Source organism: Panthera uncia, chromosome B4, assembly GCF_023721935.1.
Source record: "Panthera uncia isolate 11264 chromosome B4, Puncia_PCG_1.0, whole genome shotgun sequence".
NCBI lineage: Eukaryota > Metazoa > Chordata > Mammalia > Carnivora > Felidae > Panthera > Panthera uncia.
Window position 1 is genome coordinate 126,135,703 of NC_064809.1, and position 23,944 is coordinate 126,159,646.

A 23,944-nucleotide genomic window follows, 5' to 3' on the forward strand; every position below is an offset into this window, starting at 1 on the left:
CCTCACACTTAGGGATCGTCCCCCCCCCCCCCCCGATTCGAATGCAAATCCTTTGAGAGAGAGGGCTGGGTTAGAATAGCATCGACAACCACACACACAGCAACGGCATCCGCTGGGAGCCAAGCATTTTCCGGAGCATTCTGCTGAGAGCCACCTTTGATCCTTACCCAACACCGAGCGGTGGGAATGGTTTCCCTTTATACATATATGGAAGCAGAAACTTCAGGCGGTCAGGAAAAGTGTCCCGGGGCCACCCACCACCACTGGGACTCAGACTCATATTCAGGTGGCCCCTAAGCCAACCTCTCCAAACCACCAAGCTAAACTGTCTGTCTTATTCGTCCCTGAAGTCTCTATCGTAGGGTACTTACTAAGCACTGGTATAATGAATAGGGGCCCCAAATGCTCCCTGAACAAATGTGGCTCCCACAGGAAAGAAACAGAAAGACCCCACGGCCACAGGGGGAGTGACGGTAAGTTTAGAGGAATTCTGGTACTATATGGATCGTCCGTGGTAACGTTTAAGGACATTAAACGTTTCAGGCCTGTTGATGGGATTACAGTTTGTTTTAAAGGCTTAACACCACAAACAAAAATAATTCCATTAGTTGAAAATGGTAATAATCCTGGTATATATAAGTATGAATTTTATCGCTATGGTAACTGCAAAGCCCAGAGACAATAAATAAAAAGTTCGCACGTGTTGCGGGAAGTACATTTTGTTGCCGATAGTGCGTCAGGCATCATAATCCCATTAGTGGTTAAAAATTGTAATAATACCCCTGACAATAATTTTTATTGCTGTACCTGTAAAACACAAAGATAAATAATTTTGTCGACTGGAAAGTGGCGACAGTAACTCAGCGGTATCGGTGAGAAGCGTGTGGTCTGGCTTCAGTGTGACCAGCATCTTGATTTGGGAGGTGACAACCGAAGCGGGGACTCAAACACTGCTTTGAGTTTAAGCCATTTCTTTGTGCCGTTTCTGTTGTCTTCGTGGCAAAGAAAGCATGCGTCCTTGACGGTGGCTCTGCCGTTTTGTGACTCCCTCCTGGAACTCAGTCTTCCAGTCTGTTAAATGGGACCATGTGGATCTCTGTCAGTCTAGACTAATATTTTGGGATATAGCCACGCGGCACAGAGTGGTGACCCTGGCCACAGGGGACCTCTGACTTGGGGGAAGATAGGTGTGTGTGCCCTAGGTACACACGTGGCCTTGCCCGTTGTTGGAAGGCAGCTGGAGTGAGGGGCAAGGAAGCCACCTCTGTAGTGCTGGATTTTAAGACTCGCCCAAAGCTCCCACGAGCTACCTCAGCCTGCAGCCCAGATGTGGGTGCCTTTCAAGAGGCTCATTTGGAAGCTGCTTTCAGCCTCACATCTGTTACTTGTCTGGCTGCCATGCCTCTGGAGAACACAGGTTCTTTTTCTCGTCTGTGCATCAGATCTACCCCAGAACTGTCCTGCGAAGGCGATTCTGGGAGATGGCAGCTCCCCGCCTCTGCTCTGCAGTGAAAGGAAAGAGTGGTGCTGAGCTGGACACAGACAATCAGCATCATTAGTAAGTTAACCATTTGAATAGGGCCATCAAGAGCACAAAAGCTCAGGGGGGGATGTGTTAGGGGGGACCTGAGGGACTTTAGGGATTCCAGGAAGGCTTCCTGGAGGAAGTCAACACTTAACTTGAGAACCAGAGGATGAGAAAGACTTGGTCACATGAACAGTGAGGGGCTGAGGAGGGGAGAGGAGTAGGGAAAAGAATTCCAGGCAGTAGGAACAGCATGTGCAAAATAGGGCTTTGCTTTCGTTGTCACCTCTGGAGAGCAGGACCCCCATTGGTGGGCTGGGAGTGGGGGGGTGGCACATGTCACTAAGTGTCACCATCCCAAGACTTCACCACGGCATTTACCACTTTTTTGATGGAAAATTTGCTGTGAACACAGCATCTCAGCATGACTAGAATCCTGCCTCCTGTTCCTCATTTATTTATTTTTGACAGTCAGTCCTGTCATATTTTTGACAATCAAATCATTCCCTCACCCTCAGTAGGATTAAAGGTCATGAAGCCTTCCACAGCCCCCTCCCTGAAGTCATACCCACATCCAACCACATAATCTAGCTCTTGATTAGAAAAATATTTAGGGGCACTTGGATGGCTCACTCAGTTGAGCATCCAACTCCTTTTTTTTTTATGTTTATTTATTTTTGAGAGAGAGACAGAGCGCGAGCAGAGAAAGGGCAGAGAGAGAGGGAGGCACAGAATCTCAAGCAGGCTCCAGGATCTGAGCTGTCAGCACAGTGCCTGATGCGGGGCTCGAACTCACAAACCAGGAGATATTGACCTGAGCCGAAGTCAGGCACTTAACCGACTGAGCCACCCAGGCGCCCCAGTATTTGACTCTTGATCTCGGCTTAGGTCATGATCCTAGGGTCATGGGATCGAGCCCTGCTTCAGGCTCCACACTCAGCATGGCTCCTGTTTAAGATTCTCTCTCCCTCTCCCTCTGCCCCCTCCCCCCCGTATGTATGTATATATACATATACATATGTATATATATATATATGTATATATACATATATATATATATATACACACAATTATTAAGAAAGAAGAAAAACATTTAGAAGACAGAATAAAGAACATCTGGTATTTCCAGGGCACTATGGATCCGATATTTCTGGGGTGCTGTGGACAGTGAGCCAGGGAGATGGCAGAATTCAGTTTTCAACATGTGGATTTTGTGGTATGCTGGAGACATCCAAATGGAGGTGACAAGTGACCAGTTCTATATTGGTCTGGAACCCAGCAGAGGGGGCTGGGTCACAGATACAGACTTTGAAGACATGAGATACGCCTGGTAATTGAAGGCACGACCGTGGATGGGAACGGGGAAACACAGAGGAGTGGGATGGGGCTGGGAAGAATGTGGGTGTTTCGTGCACGTAACTACTGGCTAAAGGACATCAAGGTCAGGGGACAAGTGTCCAGAGAACCAGGAGGAGGAGAGCCAGGACACCACTATATCATATCAAATAAGCCAATGGAGGGGGTGCTTCTGAAGGAGAGAGTGCTGAAAAATCGCCCCAACAGCACAGACTGAGGAGGGAACAGGAACAGAGCACATGGGCAACCACGTGGAGAGGCGTGGCACCAAAGGGAAGGACAGGGTAGCAGCGAGAGGGGAGTGTAGGGTCAAGGTCGCTGTGGGGGTGACGGTTTTTCCAAACACATACGGGATTTGAACATATTTAAAAGATCCACCTGGGACCCATGGGGGCACCTGGGTGGCTCTGTTGGTGAGTGTCTGACTCTTGATCTCATCTCAGGTCTTGATCTCAGGATCCGTGGAGCCTACTTAAAAAATAATACTAATAAACAAACAAACAAACAAACCATGAGATAAAAATGCAGGAGAAAAAGCAAGCAACTAAAGCCAGACCTGGGACTAAGGTGAGGCAAGCCAGGTGCCTGAGCATAAACTTCGAGGAGGCGCTCACCCCTTATAGTGCCCGGCACCCACCCAGCCCCACCGGAAGCTGGGTGTTACCAAAAATTTAGTGCCTCCTAAGTCCTCTCTCCTAGAATATTCTGGGCCCTTAAAATATGAATGGGGGGGCCACCTGCACAAGAGCAGAAAGTGCAGGTGTTGCGGTGAGCGTAACGCAACGCACAAACTTGTCACATCACTCTGTGCTGCACCTGAAACTGGTAGAACATTGCGCGTCGACTATACTCGAACAAAAACTTTTAAAAATGAATTAATTAAAAATAAATTTTTAAAAAAAGAATAGAAAATGCAGCTCAGGACGGTTGTCCCTGGGGGGCTGAGAGACCGGGTGGGTGTGTGACAGGAGTACCTTGCTGCCTCTAAACCTTCAGCCCGCTGTGCTCTGAGCCCAGCAATTCACCCAGAAGACTTGGGTCTTGATTTGATCTCCTAAATGCACTTTCTCCCACTGTGGATTATTTATCCATTAATTACTTTATTCATCGAACATTTATTTAATGTCTCTCATATGCCAGTCACTTTCATTTCCGTGATCGTACTCAATGCTCAGACAACGTTGTGGGGAAGGTAGACATGACCATTCCCATTCTACAGATGTGAAGGCTGAGGCTTTCAGAAGTTGAAGTAAACACCAAGGTTGGCAAAGCGAGCCGGTGGCAGAGTTTCGATTCCAGCCAGATCTCCTGCCCCCCCCCCCCAGTCTGGTGTCCTTTGCTTCGCACTATGGCAATCAGGTAAGATGAACACATCCAGGCTGAGAATCAGAAACTTCTAGTGGGTTCCAAACCAGGCAGACATTCATGAACCAGGAGGACCAGACCGGGGACCCACGGACTTGTAGGAGCCGAAAGGGCAGTCTGCTGTTTCAAGATCATGGCGGCAGAACAAATTCAGGCAATTAATCCCTCCCTTGCGGGTTTGTTTACAGCCACCAAGTCCATTTGTACAGGTCGCGCCCTGCATAACTCTAGAGGGCACCATTCACAGTATCATCACAGATTTGTATATTCATTATTTTCAATTTGTGTATTTATTAGCTTCCCAGCGGGTAGCAGGAAAGTGTACAAAAGAATGGGCGCCATGTGGGGGCGCCTGGGTGGTGCAGTCCGTTAAGTGTCCAACTTTTGCTTTCTGCTCAGGTCACGATCTCACCGTTCATGAGTTCGAGCCCCACATCGGGCTCTGCGCTGATGGTGCGGAGCCTGCTGGTGATTCTGTCTCTCCTTCTCTCCGTCCCTTCCCCACTTGTGCTCTCTCTCTCTCTCAAAAATAAATAAATAAACTTTAAAAAGAAAAGAAAAGAAACAAAAGAAGGGGCACTGTTTCCAAAATCAAACAGAAGTGCCCTGTGGGCCAGCAGGAGTACTAGTGTGAGCCTTCCAAGGGATGGCGTGCATGTAGTGATTGGCACAGAGGAGGCCCTTGAAAACTGCTAGCTTCCCAGCCCTTCTATCATATGAGAGCCCACAGCCCTGTGGGACCTGCCTCACAGTGCGGTTCTAGAGATAGAATAGGATAATGGGCATTAAAGTGTTTTCTAGGCACACGGGGCCACTGTCAAGCTCAGGGAGTGAATACGTTGGTTAAGGACATCGAGGGGAGGCACCAAGGCGAGGCCTGGATCTACCCAGGGGACACTATGTGTTTCCTGTGTCGGCCAGGCCGCGGCGGGCTCGGGGAGCAGGGCCCTTGCACTAAGCAGAGGGGTCTGACGCTCGCAGAGGGGACAGAGCAGCGCAGCCCAGCAGTGACATCCCTGGACCCTCACATGAAAGCAATTTGCCGAGCTTGCACGGCGACTCTCCAAGGAGGGTGGAAGAGAAGGATACACATCCCAGCCACAGCTGAGGAGGCAGGAAGAAGAGATGGACAGAGTGGGAGACTAGGGGGAGCAAGGGGAGGGGAAGAGAGCAGGAGGAGACTGAGGCAGGAAGAGTAGGGAGATCAGGAGAAAGACCGGAGAACGATGTGTGTGTCTGTGTCTGTGTGTGTGTGTGTGTGTGTGTGTGTGTGTGTGAGAGAGAGAGAGAGAGAGAGAGAGGGAGAGAGACAGACAGACAGACAGAGATAAGCAGAAACACACAAACACAGGAGGGAAGGGGAGGGGACCCCAGGGGAGGGGGCAGGGACAGGAGAATGAAATGCAGGCAGGACAGGACTCCCTCCCGGCTGTGGAGGGACTTCTATTTTGGGGACTTTGGGTCTCTGCTCTGCAGTCCAGCTGTGCCTTCCTGGGCCATTTCCTTAACATCCCCCGCCTCGGTTTCCCCATCCTGGCTTCCCACCCACATCTTGGGCTGCTGCAGGTGCTGGGAGATAATGAAGGTCAGCCTGGGGAGTGTGGCAGACTGACGGAGGGTGCTGTAATGGGGGTGGTGACAGCCTGGCTGGGCGCAGGCGAGTCCTGGTGCCTGTCTGTCGTTGGGGCCCAGCAGGGGGACCAGCAAGATGGGGGAGCCCTGTCTGGCTCCAGGCAAGGGGTATCTGCCTCCTCTCACCAAATGGCAAAGGTGGTTCGGGAATGTTTTCTCTCCACCAGTCTGAAGCTCTGACAGCCCCCTGATGCCCTCCCCATGCCTGGCCCCCATCCCAGGCCTTTTTGGGGCTTGGGGGGGCTGACATGGCAGCAGCTGTGGAGTAGAAGCCCTAGAAGGCAGATCCAAGTGTCTGGCATTTCCCCCTTCTGCTCTGAGTGTGAAAAGCCCAGAAAACACAGCCCATGCAGCCCTCCTGCCGGAGCAGGAGGGCGGGGGTTTGTGATCTGTCAAGTGCAATCAGGGCCGAGATAAGGGTCCCCCTTGCAGCTGTGGGAGAAGATAAGCAGCCCCATAAACCTGGGTCACCAGCAGGGCACGGGGGTGAAAAGGCAAAGGGACCCCACCCTGCCCTGCCCTGGAGAAAGTCTCCGGTTGGAATTCTGACCTGGGGTGGGGAAGGGGGGCTGCAGGCAGCTTGGTCGGTGGGTACCTTCTCTGGTTCCACCATGGAGCTTGGCCCAGACTTGGGGAAAGGTGGCCCGTGGTTGGTTAACCGTGTTTCACCAACAACTGGGGTTGACGTGAAGCCTGGAAACACAGATACAGGCAGACCATCGATCAGGTATTGAATCATTTCTATCCTGGGCCCACAACTCTGTTCCTGCCCCTGCCCCCGGGACCACCCCACCACCCAGCCTCAGGGAGCTGCAGGCGCCTCCGGAGCCCCGTCTAAGCGGCGGCCTGGATCGGGTCTGAGTAGGCAGTGCCGGGTCTCGCCAGTGCTTAAACACTGACTGTCTCCCCTGCCCGCGGCCCTGTTTCTAAGCAGAAGTATCTCAGAGGAGAATTTGGAAGCTGGGGGGGCCAGGGAGCAGATGCAAGAGAGGGAGCATCCCCTCAGTGCACCCCTGGAATCTGCTGTGCCTTTCCTCGAATGCTTCATTTCATTTCATCCTAACCCTAGGGTAATAAGACGGAAAAGGTCCTTCACCAAATTTCCTCCAGTGTGACTTCCAGAGAGATACTTGGGCAAACTGCTGAGGGTAGACAGTGCCAGCCCGAACTCTGGAAGGAAAGGAAAGCAAGCAGTGCCCATTGTCAGCGCCTGGCAGCGGCCTGGATATTCTTGCCATTCAGGATAAAATTTCCAGGAACTGAGGAATTGGGTTGGTCTGAGGCCACACCCTTTGGAGGTGAGAGATGAACTGGGCAGGAGGCCAGTGAGCTAACAGTTTCTTTTCGAGAATTGAGATGTGTCCTCAGCCATTACTTCCGCCCCCTGGTTATCAATCACTTCATCTGTAAAACGAGGGGCTTGGATTTGATGACCCCTCTACTCCTTATCTGATTCTATGATTCTCATCCAACCGCTTATCTACTGGAAGGAACGGATATCCATGGAGGAAGAATTCCATCCAGTTAAAAGGTGGCACATCTTGACTTAAAGGGCCAGGTTTAGGAGACAGACCTGGGCAGGGCTGCCATGTATGTTTGTTCAGGTTACACACTGCACAAAGGTGCTCAGTTGAGGAGGTGAGGGGGTTTGCTAAAATACTGCCTAGGTTCAGCTCACTAAGCTCTGCACCCTGGTACAGGGCTTCATCTACCTGGAGGACACACCTTTTTCTAATGTGCACAAATGTGTCATACGAACTAGTGGCAGCCTTGAACTTGAGAATTTTGATCTCTGTTTTGATACTTTCTAGCTCTGTGACCTCAGGCAACTAGAGAAGCTTAACTTCTGTGCTGTCATAACAGAAATTGGGATTGTCACTGTGTCCTGGCAGAAATGACGTGAGACTGAATGAAGACTGTGTCTTCAGTACCCAGCACAGCATCTGATGCATAGCAGGTGGCCAGCTGAGTTTCCTTCCCGCCTCTTCCAACCTGAGTCTTCCTTGGGGAAATGTTCGCTAGTGTTCTGGGGTTGGAAATGACTGCCCTTTACTGCTAATTCTGCCCTTAGAGGCCATCAGCCAATGGTATTGTCCTGACATGGCATTTTCATCCAGAATGCTCAGCCGAGGTAGGATGTTCAGCCTCCATACTAGGGAAGCTAAGACCAGATGGAAGTCTGGGTGAAGACATTACACGATAATTGTACGAGTGGGTTTCATTTTTGCATGTGAACCCAAGCATTCAGCAGGGAGCACCCTCTCCCTAATGGTTTCTGCATCACCCCGCCTCCTCTTGGCTCTTCTGTTTCCCATTTCAGAAACAAAAAGACAGAGAGTGGGAGTGGTTCCCAAACATTCAAGCTGGAAGGCCCCAGAGAGGTCATCTCATTCCATTTACTCATCAAGGATGCGGGTCAGGCAACACTAGGCATTATCTAGTTACCTTACTCTCTTGAACTCCCTTGCTGCTTTTCCCAACAGTGCTGAGAACAAGTCGCTAACAGCTTTTTTTTTGGGGGGGGGTGCATAATCACCCCACTTTGGAGCTGGAGAGGCACCAAGGCCAACTGGGAAGTACTTCACAGCACTGTATTTGCCTGCGATCACCCAATGTGTTCTGATCAAGTCTTACCTTCGAGACTTCACTGTCATAAGACATTTGTCTCCTAGAATTTGGAGAATGTGGATACATCTAGAAAACTCTGAAACGTCACTTTGTATGCATTGGGCCGTGCTCCCAAACCTTCAGTGGCTTCTCTATTTCCTATAGGATTAATCCATTTAACTGACCCTCAGCTCTATGCTCTGTGGACGAAGACGTGAAATGATGCTCAGTTTACCCCCTTAAGGAGCTCACAGTCTGCTTGGGAGCAGTGCAGGTGCGTGCAAAGGACCAATAAGTACATCAGAAATGAGTGAAACTGGGCGCCTGGGTGACTCAGTTAAGGGTCTGACATTGGCACAGGTTGTGACCTCACGGTTCATGAGTTCGAGCCCCACATCAGGCTGTGCACCTGCTTCGGATTCTGTGTCTCCCTCTCTCTCTGCCCTTCCCCTGCTTGCGCTCTCTCTCTCTCTCTCTCTCTCTCTCTCTCCCTCTGTCAAAAATACATAAACATTTTTAGAAATTAAAAAAAAAAAGAAATGAGTGAAACACCAATCACAGTAAATGCTGCAAGGCGACAGGGAGAGGAGAGCCATGACGCCTTCATGGGGACTCACAGGCCTTTGACTATGGGAGGTATTTATTCCAAACTGTCGTTGTACAGATCTACACGAGAGTCAGAGAGGGAAGTGAGTTCTCCAAGGCTGCGTAGGGAAGTTGAGGCAGAGCCAGGACTAGAATCTGGGACTCCTGAGTCTGCATTTGCATTCTCCTTGCTCTGTATTCCAGTGTTCCTTTCATATGGTTCTTAGTTTTTCAGTTCCCTTCTTTCTAGAGCACATCCATAGCTTAGCACTGTGAAAAGAACACCAGGATACGGCGAGAGGTGGCTGGCAACCTGAGTGTGAATCTTGGTCCTCTGCTGTGTGACCTTGAGCAAGATACTTAACCTCTCTGAGTTTTCTCTTTCTCATCCGTTGTTCATCTACCAGATTTCAGCTCCCTGAGGGCAGGGGCAGCATCTCATTTGTCCTCTGACTGCGCTGGGGGGCTTTGAGAAGGACAATAATGAGCAGGGCCCCAAGCAGGAATGTTCAGGCGTCTGGTGCTTGGGAGACAAGACTGAGCAGGAAATAAAGGTTCAGAGGGTGGCAGCATATTGGTGTCTTGGGAATGGACAAGTGCAAAACAGGGAGAACAGAACGTGCTTCACATCGTTGGTACTCCCCCGATCTAACTCCTAGTGACTGTGGAGAAAGTGTCTGTGAAAAGGTGAAAGTTGGTGAAAGGTTTGGTCAACTGAGTGTTCAGGTCTCTCCTGACCCCATAACTGAAGAGTTGGCGGGTCCTGGCTCCCAGCAGCTGAGAAAGGAAAGCACAGGGGGATCTCAGTCAATCCCCCCCGCCTTTGCTGTCACCTGCACCTCGCCTCTGTAAGCCTCGGTTTCCTCATATGCGAAGTGGGTATTACTGACCCAGAGTTTACAGGAAGGGTTTGATGGGGAGGTTACGGTCCAGGGCAGCACATGGCGGAAGGCACCACACTGGGCACGCTTCGGTTGTCAAACATCTCAGTCCAGGGACCCCAAGTCCCATCCGTGAGCTGCGGGGGTCAGCAGTGCTAGGGCACCCCCTAATGAATCACTGCTGCTGTGCTAAGCCATCCGCTCATCTCCCAACAGGTGGCAAGGCTGGGTGCAGCACATTCCAAAGGCAGAGGACTGAGACCGGGATGGCTTAGGAGGCAGGCTAATTAAAATGGGTGCATCTGCAGACGGGGACATGTCTCCCCCGAGAGCCCAGGAATTCTGGGAATCAACATTCAGCCATCAGCAAACACTCCACGAAAAGTGAGTCAAAAACCTGCCTCCAGAGTCCAGGGAGGCCTTCGCTCTAGTGGGGAATAAGGCAAGCAGGTAAATGGAAAGCAACAGTCTGCAGGAAAAGGTGTCACAAGAGCAGGACCTCCAGGGTCTATGGAAGTGCCTTGGGAGCATCCTGGGACACAGAGGAGGGGCCACCTGGGCCAGGTATTGAGGGATGAGTAGGAGCGCCTCTGTGGGGAAGGGACATTCAAGCAGGAGACAGTGCTCGAATCAGGTCTGAGAGAAGGAGGCTAGGAGAGAAAATGAGCCTCCCTTGGTTCTCCCACAAGAGAGCCTTACAGCCAGTAGCATCAAGGACGGCCAAGCCAGAGCCAACTCAAGGCCCCTCACCTGGGAGAACAGCCCAATGGTGAGATGCACTGTCCGGCCGGCTTCGGACACTTTACACCAGACCTCGGGCATCGCCCAGCCCAACCCCCTCGTGTTGGAGACGTGTGCTCCCTCCACCTGCCAATCACCCTGCCCTTCCTTCCAGGCGAGCCCAAGAAACACCTCTTCCATGAAGCCCTCCCTGCCTCCTCCAGTAAACATGCTCAGACCTCTATTATGGAACTTAGTGCATTAGAACCACTTGTCTGCTTCTTCACCCAACCGTGAGGCTCCCTGAGGGCAGGGGCTGCGCTTCCTGTGTGTGTCCAGCACAGCGCAGTGTGTAGAACCCAGAAGCTGTGCAGCTAATAATAGTCCTGACAGTTTGTGGGCATTTGCTAGTGGCAGCCGTTACCCTTTGGGCCAGGCCATCATCGCCCTCACCAGCCCACTGCATCTGCACAGAACCCTAGGAGATAGTGCTACTGTCATCCCCATTTTACAGATGAAGGAACTGAGGCTCCAAGAGAGGTTGTGGCTGACCTACAGGTGCATGTCAGGGCCAGACTCCAACTGTCTGCCCCCAAAGCCTGGGTCTTCGCCAGTGAGCGTCTTGCTTTGATGTGTGATGAATGTGAACCGGGTTGGGTCAGACTGGGTTAGTGCCATGACAGAAAGAGGGAGCAGCACAGCGAATGCCAATGTGAAGAAGAGAACTATAGGGAACGACACTTGGATTGGGGGAGGAGGGCTGCTGGGAAGGCCATCCTAAAAAGAGGGGAGAGGAGGACCCTAAGGTCAGGAGGCGCTGCTCGGAAAGGTTAACGGTGCACCTGCCCCGCACGCAGCACCAGGTAACTGCTCGCTGAACTTGAATTGAATTGTAATCAGGAAGGCTTCCTGGGTTGCGAGAGTGTAAACCGCCTGGCACAGAGTGGCAGGAGGAAGGCCGGGAAAAGTAGGCTGGAGTCAGCTCAGGAAGGTTCTGGAACACCAAGCCAAGGGCTTGACGTTAACCTGAGGCCGGGAAGAAGGCCATCCGAGGCTTCTGAGGAAAGCTCTTCTTTGGGAAAGGACACTTCCGGTTTCTGGGTTGGCTCACAGGAAAGGGGAGTCTCACTCCTCATGAGAGGGTGTGTGGGCAGAGAGTGTCACCATGCAGGGCAGTGTGCCACTCACGGGTCGTTCAGTGCTGAGCCACGGTCGGGCCACGGGTGCAGCGGGCAGGATCAGGTCCATTCTTAACATGTGCAGGGCGGGGGGCGAGAGTTCAAGGGGTGGCCTGCGTGACATGCCCCATATCATCCTGAGGCCAATGCAGGCTCTTGGTCCCAACACCTTCTCCATGCAGCTGGCTGGGGAGAAGCCTGGGAGGGCACTCACAGCCCGGTCATTTAGATTCAGAAAAGAGAGACTCACAGCCCAGTTGTTTAGATTCAGAGAAGAAACACTGTGAACCTGGCTCGGGCTTCCATCATTTATTTAACCATTCCCCTTTCAATGAACACTTAGGTTATGTTCAAATTTTAACTTTTAGAAATGGTGCTGCCGTGGACATCCTGATATGAGCCGTATCGTTATCCCATTAAATACTCTTAACAACCCAGGAGATCAATTGCTGTTTATGGACTTTTGAAGGGGGGAGATTGAGGCTAGCATGGTCAAAGGGCAGAGCCAGAATTTGGCCTCAAGTCAGTCTGCCTGCAGAGGCCATGCTTTGTCCCCCATTCCAGGCTGTTTTCTCTGCCCCACCAGTGGTGACCCCTCTAAGCATCCTTGAATTTCCAGTGGACACTCCCCTCCTCCACCTCGAGAAAGTGTGAATGGACCTTTGTCCCAAAGAAGCTGTGGGCCTTTGCACCCAACCCCTGGCTACTGGGGTCTTCTTTTCAAAGAAAGAAAAGAGGAGGCAGGTTTCCAAAGGAGCAAGTCATTTGAAAACGATGCTGGATTGTCTGTTTCCAGCTCATCACCTTCACTCTCCCTCCCAAGGTTCCCTCTGCAAAGGAGAACGTGGGGACCACATTTTCTAGAACCTCCTAGCCTGTGTGGTTCTGGGTCGGAGTCTGCCAGTGAGGAACTGGCATGAAATTTGATATATAGAAGCGACGGGGAAGGGAGGAGCAATTCCTGAGAACCACTGGCTGTGCTGTGCCCAACTAAGGCGGTTGGGAGGGGCTCCTAGAGATATTCCAACATTGCACAGTTTCTCGGCAGGTTTTGGAGAACCACCTCTTGTTTGGTGTTTCAGGCAGGGGTTCCTGGCCACATCGACATCCCTGGATTTTGTCAGCAACTTCTCTGAACTCTGACACCCCAGCTCTTCCGGCAGTATGTTAAGTCCCTACTCCTACGGTTAATCCTCCTGCCTGGAACACACAGAAGGTGCTTCTGTTTTCCTCACCAGACTGACCAATATAAAGCTAACGTCCACAGAGAACATCAACTTTTGATCGGGCTGTTGATTTATGAAAAGTGCTAAGATTTTAGAAAGATTTCTTTATGTGCCATTAATTTCCCAGAAGCACCATGATCCAGAAATGAGTGAATTTGTAGTGTGTTGTCAAAAAGGATGCTAGGCTCTGGAGCCAGACTTGCAAGTAACCCTGTCTGGTAGGCCCTTGACTGTGCTTTCTCCAACAAGGCCCATCTCTAGATCATTTTGTGGGTGTTTTTTTTTTAACATTTTTTTTTTAATTTTTAGAGAGAAAGCGTGTGCACGTGTGCGCACATGAGTGGGAAAGGGGCGGAGAGAGAGGAAGAGAGAGAATCCCAAGCAGGTTCCAGCCTCAGCACAGAGCCCGACATGGGGCTCGATCTCATGGGTGTGAGATCATGACCTGAGCTGAAATGAAGAGTTGGATGCTTAACCGACTGAGCCACCCAGTTGCCCCATTTTGTCTTTGGGATCCCATTTTGTGGAAATACAGGGAAGCATAACACAACCCCTCTTCAGAGAAGGCAGAAGAAGGGAAAGGTAAGATGAAGACAGGAGGGAAGACCAGACTTGCACCAACCAGACAGCCACCCTCCACCTGGCTCTCACACTGGTTTTGCCTGGGGAGGCCCAGACAACAGGCAGTGTTTTCTACAAACAGCCCGATCTCCCAAGAACCACTCCTTCCATCCCAGTAGGCATGGCATGCCTAATAAATGGCTCCCAAAAAGATACATCAAATTCCTGGAACATGGAACATGAGTATCACCTTATTTGGAAAAGGGGTCTTTACAAATGATAGTAAGTCCAGAATCTTAAGAAGAGGACCTTCTTTGATCTACGAGGAAGATAATCCTGGATTATCCTGGTGGGTTCTAACTCCAATGACAAGCGTCCTTATGGGAGAAGCAGAGGGAGATGGGAGACAGAGACAAAGAAGACAAGGCCCCGTAGAGACAGAGGAATGCCGAGAATTTCCAGCAGCCACCAGACCCTAGGAGGGTGGCATGGAATCGATTCTTCCCCAGAGCCTCCGGAAGGAGCATGGCCCTGCTCACACTTTGAAGTCAGACTTCCAGCCTCTAGAACTATAGGAGAATAAGTTTCTGTTGTTTTAAGCTGCCAAGGTTTTGGCCATTTGTCACAGCTGCCTTAGGAAGCTAATACAGTAGCACGTACCCAAGACCCTCAGGGAGCCTCCACCAGTGTCCTTCAGACCCCGCTCCCCAGAGAGAGTTTGGGGCAGCCCCAGGCGGGAGCGGGATGCAGCAAGTAGGCCAGGTTCCAGGCCTGCTGTCCCAGGGGCACCAGAGCAACTCCTCACAATCTGTCCTACCCATTGAGCACCGAGGCAAGAGTCAGAGTTGGGGGGGAGGGGGACAGGGGGAAATGTTCTCAAGCCACGCCTCTGATCTGGTCTCTTCATTTTCCAGTTTCTTCAAACAGAGGAAGTGACTTGTCACCAGTCACACAAGACAGTAACTGAGCTGCGATGAGAACGGGGGTCTCTGGGCTTTCCACAATGGCACTCAACGCCACACTGCACCACTCCATGGCAGCGAGGCCCTGTAAGGGGTTACGCTATTCAATGTGATGATTGGAAGGTCATAACCTGGGTGAGAAGGAACTGAGGCATCTAGTGATCGGCTGCCACAGCCCCTTCCCCGTGAGCAAGGTCTCCTCTGTGACAGGCTGTGCACCCAGCTAAGCTGTTGCTCTCAAAGGAATGTGAGCACAAGGAGTAGAAACTGAGGAAGGCATTGACATGCACGTGGCACCCTAGAGTCACACACTTCCTGAGCTGGGCTCCCTGAGACCACCTCTCAGATGGAGATGGGCCGGGAGGCTGCTTCTGGGCCCTTCTGGAATGGCGCCACTTAGAAAGTGTGGGGCGGGGCACCTGGGTGGCCCAGTCGGCTAAGTGTCTCGGTTTGGGCTCAGGTCAGGGTCTCACAGTTTCATGCATTTGAGCCCCACATCAGGCTCCGTGCTGACCGTGTGGAGCCTGCTTGGGATTCTCTCTTCCTTTCTCTTTGCCCCTCCTCCACTCATGCTGTCTCTGTCTCTCTCAAAATAAATAAACTTTTAAAACGTTATTAAAAAAAAAGAAAAAAGAGTGGGTCACAGGGCTGGTCAGAGAGAAAAGTTGAACTCAGCTGCTCCTACTCATTGCTACAGACCTAGGACGATCATTCAAAATGGTCTCCAAACTATATTGCTAAATAGACTGGTCAGTGGATACAGGTGACCCCAGGAAAAGGGGCCTGATCTGGGATAAGGTCATTCCCTTTAGTTGAGTGAAGGGCCCAAGAAGGGTGAGAGCCACCAGCAGGCTTCAATGCCAGCAGCCAGGGGAGAGAGATGAGTTCCTTGAGCCTGAACGAGACAGCTCATCTACCACACACATTCCCCCTCCCCCACCGACCTCTGATAGACAATGACGTCTGAAGGACTTGGCAAAACACCACAGTCAGAAGAATACTATGGATGCTTGATCACAGGACGAACATCCCTAGGATTTAATAAGCTATCAGAGCTGGAATGAGCCTTCGGGTTCATTTAGTCCAGAGATGTCGGATGAGTAGCCTTGATACATAGTTCTCCATCCCCAGACCATGGCAGACATCACTAATCAATCACAGCCTTGTTCCCTTGAAGAGCAGGTGAAGCCTCCACCAGCTACTGAACAGGACCTTCAGGCAGCCACTACCAATCAATCACGGATCTGCACGCAAGATAGAACCTCTACTGCTCAAATTCCAGAGCAGGCCCTGTTTAGAGAGGCAGCTCATGGCAGTTCCAGTCAGAAGTGGGGTGACAGCCAGGAGGGCACCCCCACTGCAGTGGTCCTACCAGCAGTGCCCGACTAGGGGCATTTGTCCAGAGTACAGCCACTGTCAGGCACACATTTCCCACTCGGCCCCCTTTCCTGTTGAACACCTGTCATGCCCAATGAGGCCAGCAGCAGAAACCTGCTCACTCTGCCAGCCACTGGGACACGGGCCCTTCCTCTGTCAGCCCTGCAGGGAGGAGAAATGGGTTTGCACCAGAGGTCCTCATCAAGCATCATGAACAGCCTAACCCTAATCCTAACCCTAACCCTAAACCCTAATCCCTAAACTCTAAACCATAAGCCCTAACCCTGATTGCATCAAGGAGCTTTTCCCTGACTTGAGAGAAAAGAACTTCGCCGGCACAAAATAGTGGGGAGAACACCCAAACACGTCGTCACCGATGTGCTGCTATTTTTAACCTCCATGATGGTTGAGCCTGCAGCCAGATGCGGCAGCCCGGCGGCCCCTCACGGAACTGCCAGGAACTGGCAGGTGGTTAGGGACTGGGGAATACAGCGCGGCAGTCCCAAAGCAGACAAGCCCAAGGACACCCACAGAGCGCCCCCCCCCCCCATCCGACCCAGGACAAGCGGGATGAGGCTTTTCCTGCCGCAGTCCACTGCCTTCCAAATAGGGCCACAGCGTGGCACGAGGGACCAGGTGATGGTGCCACCCTGTTTGGCCGGGCTGGTCTGGCTTCCTGCAGCAGAGCTGGCGCTCAGAGCTCTGTCTCCCCCTCGTGGCCAGTCCAGAGATGCAGCCAGAATGATGCTGTCGGACATCTGGATATCCGAGGTGGAGCGGACAAGGCCAAGAGGCCAAGAAGAGGGAGGAGACGCCCACCGCCCCTCCACCCCCGCCCAAACATGCAATCTAAGTCACCGCCCCTTTCCTCTTTTAGAGTCTCTCGGTCCAATTTTTACTGCATCGTAGTCCCAGAAGGGACCTAGCACCCCATAAGGGCTGAATTGTAACTCTACCAAAATTCACGCGTGGAAGTCCTAACCCCCAGTAATTCACAATGTGAATGTATTTGGAGAAAGGGTCTTTAAAGAGGTGATTAAGTTAAAACAAAGTCATTCGGGTGGGTCCTAATCTGATATGACTGGTGTCCTCATCAGAAGAGGAAATCAGGACAGAGACGCACACAGAGGGAAAAGACCATGTGAGGACACAGGGAGATGATGCCTACCTACAAGCCCAGGGGTGGAGGGGGGAGGCTCTGGGAAAATAAGCCCCCAGCACCTTGATCTCACTTCCGGCCTCCAGAACTATGAGGAAATACATGTCTGTTGTTTAAGCCACACAGTCTGTGACAGTTTGTGACACCAGTCCTAGCAACCTAATACAGACACCCCCCTCCCATCCTCCCTTCTCCTTCTGGCCTCCATTTCTGCTTCTCTCCTCCCTCCCCCTGCATCCTACTCTTTTTCTTTGTCCATCAAAGATAACCCCTTGGTCACTCGTTCTACAAATGTTTAGCGAGCATGCCAGTGTGACAGAGAAATGAATAAAAATTCATTCATTCGGGGCACCTGGGTGGTTCAGTTGGTTAAGCGTCTGACTCTTGATTCGGCTCAGGTCGTGATCTCCTGGTTCATGAGTTTGAGCCCCGCAACGGGCTCTGCGCTGACAGCATGGAGTCTGTGTGGGATTCTCTCTCTCTCTCTGCCCCTCCCCTGCTCACACACTCTCTCTCTCTCAAAATAAATAAACATTTTTTAAAACTCTTCTTCATTCAGCAAATATTCATTGAGCACCTATTAAGTACCAGGCTCTGTTCCAGGCGCTGGATTACGATGATACACAGGACAGAAGCAATCCTGCATTCAAGGTACAGACAGTATGGTCAGGGAGACTGGCACAGAATTGGCTTCCACCAAGTTCCAGGTGCAAATTCTGGATGGAGTCTGCACGGGGCACCTGGCTGTTCAGAGGAGGAAGTCACAAAGTCCCATGAGAGTGAAAAGGAGAGGGCCCAGGAAGCCAGGAGGGAGAGGTGGTGTTTGTGTTAAGCCTGGAAGAATAAGGAGGAAGTCTCTCTCCCTCTCGCTCTCCAGAAAGGTATCCATCACTAAGCAGAGCTCACTGGACATTCGCTGACCATACGAGCAACGAAAAACTAAAGGAAGCCGGTCTCTATGGATGGAGGGAAGGGGGGAAAGGGACAGGGGACAGTAACAGAAAGAAGAAAAAGAAAAGAAACTTGTCGCAGAGGTGTTAGCCCTCCCAAGCCGACATCTGCTCCGATCTGAAAGTTAATTACAGTATTTGGATGTTTTATTTTCCATCCTGCTTAATAATTATGACAGAACCCAAAGTGTGTGATAACACTGAATCGTTATAAAATGAGATTTAATTATCCTCCCAACTCACAGGAATAAACAGGAGAAAACACATGCTCTAACATGTGCATTTGGCAAAGCAGGTGTCTCCCTCTTGATTCTTCCAATCCCTTGGAGGCGGTACGTGGAGGGCCGAGTTGGCGGCTTGTCCCCCATTACGGGATTGTGTGCACGTGGGGGCACAGCCGCACATGCCCATCGTGCCCATGGAAGCAGTCTGGCTGGTCCTCCTGGGTTTTGGGTACCCCCAGCAGTCAGATTTATTCATTCAGCGTCACCTCACTCAACAGAAATGTATGAAGTGCCCACTGTGTGCCAGGCATCGATCGTCCTGGACCTTGGGGAGACAAGGCAGGCAAGGCAGGTGAGGTCCCTCCTGGAACACTGAGCAGTGTTCTAACCAGGGCGACCAGTCTAACAGACAAGGAGAATATCAGATGGTGAGAAGGGCTGTGCAGAGAATTTAAATCAGGGGCTGTCCCAAGAGAGGGGGCTCCAGATACTTTAGACCTGGTGGCCCACCTAGACAGACAGGCTCTCTGAGGAGGTAACATCTAAATAGAGGTCTACATGAAAAGAAAGAAGCAGCCACACAAGGAGCAGACTTAGGGAACATCAAGTGCAAAGATCCCGAGGCAAGAATGGGGCGGGGGGGGGGGGGGGGGGGGGGGGAGGGTAACATCAAAAAGGATCCGAAGGGGGAGGGAGAGCAGGATTCGTAGAGAAAGCAACACAGTAGATGAGCCTTGTAGATGCGCGTGAGGAACTGAACTCGATTTCAAGGGCCAAGGGACACCATTGAAGGATTTAAGGGGTGGGTGGGGTGGGGGTCATAAACTGATCTTTTTTATTGTAAAAAAAATCCCCCTGGCTGCTGTGTAGAGAATGGGCTGTAGGACAAGAATGGGAGCTGGAAGAATACGAGGACTTCTGTAACCAAGATGATGTTGGTATCCGTATCTGTCTATCCTGCTCCAAAAAATTACTCTTAATCTCTCAATGCCCCAAATCCCCAGTCATATCTCATTTCGTACAGCCCTCTGCAGCTTAGAAGGTACTTTCGCTTTATAATGACATGTGATTTTGACCCTAATAACAAATGCCAGAGACCAGTACTGCCATCCCTTCCTCACAGATGAAGAGACTAGGGCTCAGAGAGGTTGGGTGACCTGTCCAAGGTCACACAGCTAGCTAGTGGCAGAGTCAGGAAGAATATCACACCCTGATGAGAGAGATAGCTTGGGGCGGTGGGGGGGGGGGGGGGGGGACAAAGAGAGTTAGAGAGACAGCGATGTCTAGACCCACAATGCCCAGTGACAAGTTTTTTGACGAAAAGCCAGAACTGTTACAAGCCTCGTGAGCCTAACCTCATCCTTCAAAGAAATCCCCAGTGTGACCGGACTCTCATGCTAACAGGCGCTTGGAGCAGGACGTTTCTGGAGGCGGGGTGGAAGGACAGATGGACACAGGCTTTGGGGCCAAAGGTCTTCAGATGGGATTCCAAGTCAGCCTTTTCCCGCCTGGGCCACCCGGACCCTCCATCAGTCTCCTGGGCCGCAAGTAGAATTATCCCGGCTTCGAAGATGGCTTCGGGGCCTGGGGCCTTTGGGTCTCCATGGGGGAAATCTTTGTTCTTAGGGTTACTTTGGATCTTTTGGAAACGTGGCAGAGCTGCTGGGACTTGGGGAATATGTATGTGCCGACGGCAGGGCCCCGCAAGCCCAGAACCTTGTTCCGTCTTGCGCAAAGCCTGACCGCTCTGCTGCTCCCCGGCTCCACTGGGGGAGCCCACGGCCCCATTTCAAAAAGCCTCCGCCCAGGCAATACCCCCACCTAGCGGCTGCTCTCTCCCCTCTCCAGGATCGGGGAAGAGTCAGGGCGGACAGGGAAGCTTCGAGCGCCAATCACCCCGGGCCTCTGGGTAAAATGCAGATTCTGACTCAGCGGGACGGGGGATGGCGCCCCAGGAGACGCTGGTACTGGTGGTCCTCAGACCCCACTTGGAAAGACAAGAAAAATGACATTCCTGAGCAGGGCGGAGCAGCAGCAGTGGGGGACACTGGCTGAGATCAGCTCTACAAAACTGTCCGGTAAGCAGATTGGAAGATTCGTAAGAAACTGTGTGCGCGGAGGTTAGGCCGCCAGACAACCGGACTGCCTGGGTGTGCAATGTGTCTCTGCCGCGCACAAGCTCTGTGACACTGGGCAAGTTACTTAACCTCTCTGTTCCTCAGGTTCCTTACCTGTAAAGAAAAGAACCGAGGATAGTACCTGCCACCTAAGGTTCTTGGAAGGAATAAGTGAACCGATAGGTAAAATGCCACCTGGCCCTTTGTAATTGCCACATGAGTATTCGCTACTATTATAACGTGCGGTGCTCTTAAGTCCTTATCAGTCCTTGGAAAACCTCATTAAGTCAGGCCGACTGAGAAGAATTTTTAAATGGTGAAGATTCTAAATGAGGACGCCTTCAAACGCCAGGCAGTTTTAAAGTGTCAGGCATACTTTCCCCACCCCCTTTTTTTCTGGCCACGGAGCAGTTTTCCAGGGTTACCCCCATCCTCAACCGGCCTCAACAACTACCCCCTCCCAACTTTTCAGGGGTCTCCAGATGGCCAAGCTTGTGGCCAATTGGAGCACTCCTTCCCCTGGGCTCGGTGATTGGCTCAGGAATGGGCACATGACCCGGGGCCGGGCCAATGCACGGAATCCCTGGGGCTGTTGCCTGTAGGGACCGGGAAAGAGACACCCTCTTTTCCCTGGAATCAATGCCTGGGAAGAAATGAAGCCAGACGGTACTACGTTGGTCATCTTAGCTGCTACAGAGAGCGAGCCCGCCTCAGAAGGGGCTAGTACAGAAGAAACCTGAGCCAAAGGACGGAAAGAGAGCTCTGGGGGCACCCTCTGAATTCCTGACCCAAGCACCCCGGACTCCAGACACCCAAACTTCTGAGTTCTATGGGCCAATAATTTCTTAAGCTGGATTCAGTTGCACTTCACCTGAAACTTTACCTAGGAGTCTCCTGGCAGGCATTACAGCACGTCTGTCCTCTGTGCTGTGATGCCCTGATCTAAAGTGTCTTTCTTGGGGCGCCTGGGTGGCTCAGTCGGCTGACCATCGGACTCTTGATCTCGGCTCAGGTCACGATCTCAGGGTTCATGAGTTCAAGCCCCGCATTTGGGCTCCACGCTGTCTGCTTGGGATTCCCTCTCCCTCTCTCTGCCCCTACCTGGCTCGTGCTTGCTCTCTCTCAAAATAAAAGCGGAGAAAGGAGGAATGCCCGTCACCACCAGGCACCATGGGTATGAGTGTGCCATTCTACAGACGGGGCCAGTGAAGGCGGTATCACGTCAAGGCCACACGGGTGGCAGAACCTGACTAAACCAGCCCTATCCAACTCTGAAGGCCTTGCTAGCTACATTAATCCACATTGCCTTCTCTGAGCCCGACACGCTCCTCCCCCTGGAGGAATTCATTCCTCAGCAGAAAACGTTGCTGTCGAATGTGGAGTGGTGATTCTCTAAGGGTGGTTCTGGAGGAACAGGTTAGAAATGCAAATTCTAGGCCTGTACCCAGAACCTCCTGGATCGGAAACTCTAGGGTGGGGCCGTGAATCTGTTGTAACAAGCCCTCCAGGAGATTCGGATGCACACCAAAGTACAGGCACGTCTGCCAAAAGTGAATAAATCAGCTTTACTTGAGTTGAATCAGGTATTTGCCGAGCACTGTTTACCAGGGCTAGAAGTATAGACATAAGCCAGATGAGGTCCTTGACCTCCAAGAGCTCCCAGCCTAGTGGGAATGGCCAAATCAGCACTGAACATTCACCGGAAGAACATCTCTGAGTCGGGGGGCATTTGCAGTCAGCACCCCTGATTTCTTGGCCATGCAAACACTTTCAAACCTCCAGGCCCTCGTATACGCAGCCCCCCTCCCCCAACACACACCTCTACCTTCTATATCTGCAAGGCTCCTCTTGCTTCAAAATGCAGCTTCAGCGTCACCTCCCAGCGCCATTCATCACCCCTCAGCTAGGAGGGGTCCCACGGCAGGGCTTCCAGTCCTCTCTGAGGGCACCAGTCACACTGCATTAGCAGAGCTCAGGAAACAGCCGTTTCTCCCACCCAGCAGGAAGTCATTTGAGAGCAGGCACGGTGTCCCAGTTCACCTTCCCTCCCCAGAGCTCGAGCAGGGCCTGGCACGCAGCAGAAGCTAGGAAATGTTTGATGAATGGGTTGATAAGGGAATTCGAGGCAAGCCTTGAAGGACAGAAAAGGCTTAAAAGCACAGCCCAAGAGAGTGCGGCGTCTGCCCTCTGCTCTTGCAGCACGGGCATCCCCTGGGAGCTTGTAAGCAATGCACGACCTCGGGGACTGCCCGGACCCACCGAATCAGAGTCTGCATTTGAACACGATGCGCAGGTGACTCGTGCATTTTCAAGTTAGAGAAGTTCTTCAAAGGGGCTGCCTTGCCCCCCCTGCGCTCAGGCTTCCAGGAAACATTATTGGGTTGATTTTACACACACGGAATACCTACAAAGGCACTGTCAGCTGACAGTTCGCCCCCTGGGAAAACTCCCACTTGGTACCCTCTGGAAGACTGAGGAGCCCAGGGACTCTTACTTCCCCAGGCCCAGGACACAGCCACCAGGCAGCATTCTGAGAAGGAAACCAAGGCCCTGCTTCCCCTCTCGGCTCGACTCCTGGCAGCGCAGAGACTTGCAAAAAAGATACACAGAGCTTAGTTCTGGTCGAAAAGTCTCCACTCATCTAAGAATGCGATCGATAATGGCAAGGGGGAAATCAATGGCGCCAGGAGATCCATCTCTGTGTATTTATGGAGCACGGATCCCAGGGTGGTGGGAGACTTCAGCAGACTGGACAGTCCGTGCCTGCTTCCCGGGAATCCTGATTCCCTTCCCAAGAATTATGGGGTGTCCTTTGTCTCTGCTCCATAACACCCTGGAGTTACAGAGCCATTTAGAAACGAATTGGCTCATTTTTCTACCCCCTCCCCCCTCCACCTTGCTCACGGTGACAGGTCACCCTGGCCTAGGAGTTATTAAGGGGACAGATAGGACACTTTGCCCATTCCATCTGGCCCGTGTCTGGCTTCACCGGCCTCCCTCTGTTGCCAGCAGGCCATAAAGCTTTAACTCCTCACCAAAGATAGAACGTTGCCCAGGGCGGGGGAAGGTGAGAAATTGAGAGGTAAGTTTTTCTTTTCTTTTTTTTTTTTTTTTTACTCCAAGTATTTTTTTCTCCTTGGAGGAAATACATAGTTCTTTGGGGTTTTTTTTGTTTTGTTTTGTTTTGTTTTTATTTTTTGAAAAAAAAAAAATTTTCCCCACCTCCAAATAGCCATACCTAATAATCCCATGAACAGATGGAGTGACCATGCAGGGTTTATTTTTCCCAAAATTAGCAAAGCCATCTCCTAAAATTCAAGTCACTGCAAAAGCAGTGTTGAGACAAGGCACTTAACCTCTCTGGGCCCTCAGTTTCCCCACCCATGAGAATGATAATCCCAAGCACTGAAGTCACTAAAGTCACTCACCTATGCTAGAGTGTAGGGAGCACCCAACAGTCCTTACCTCACGCCCATCTACGGAGCACAAGAGTATCAACGGCATGGACTGTCTCAGGCT

The 23,944-nt window shown here is 51.6% G+C and overlaps 1 long non-coding RNA gene across 1 annotated transcript in view; it reads right to left on the bottom strand.

Moving 5' to 3' along the window:
- Window positions 1-512: 512 nt before the first annotated feature.
- The window catches only part of LOC125919533 (uncharacterized), a 100,681-nt gene continuing 77,249 nt past the window's right edge, over window positions 513-23,944 (bottom strand). The window contains exon 3 of the long non-coding RNA XR_007456822.1: window positions 513-1,071. This is a non-coding gene — a long non-coding RNA (uncharacterized LOC125919533). The remainder of the gene's footprint in view (window positions 1,072-23,944) is intronic.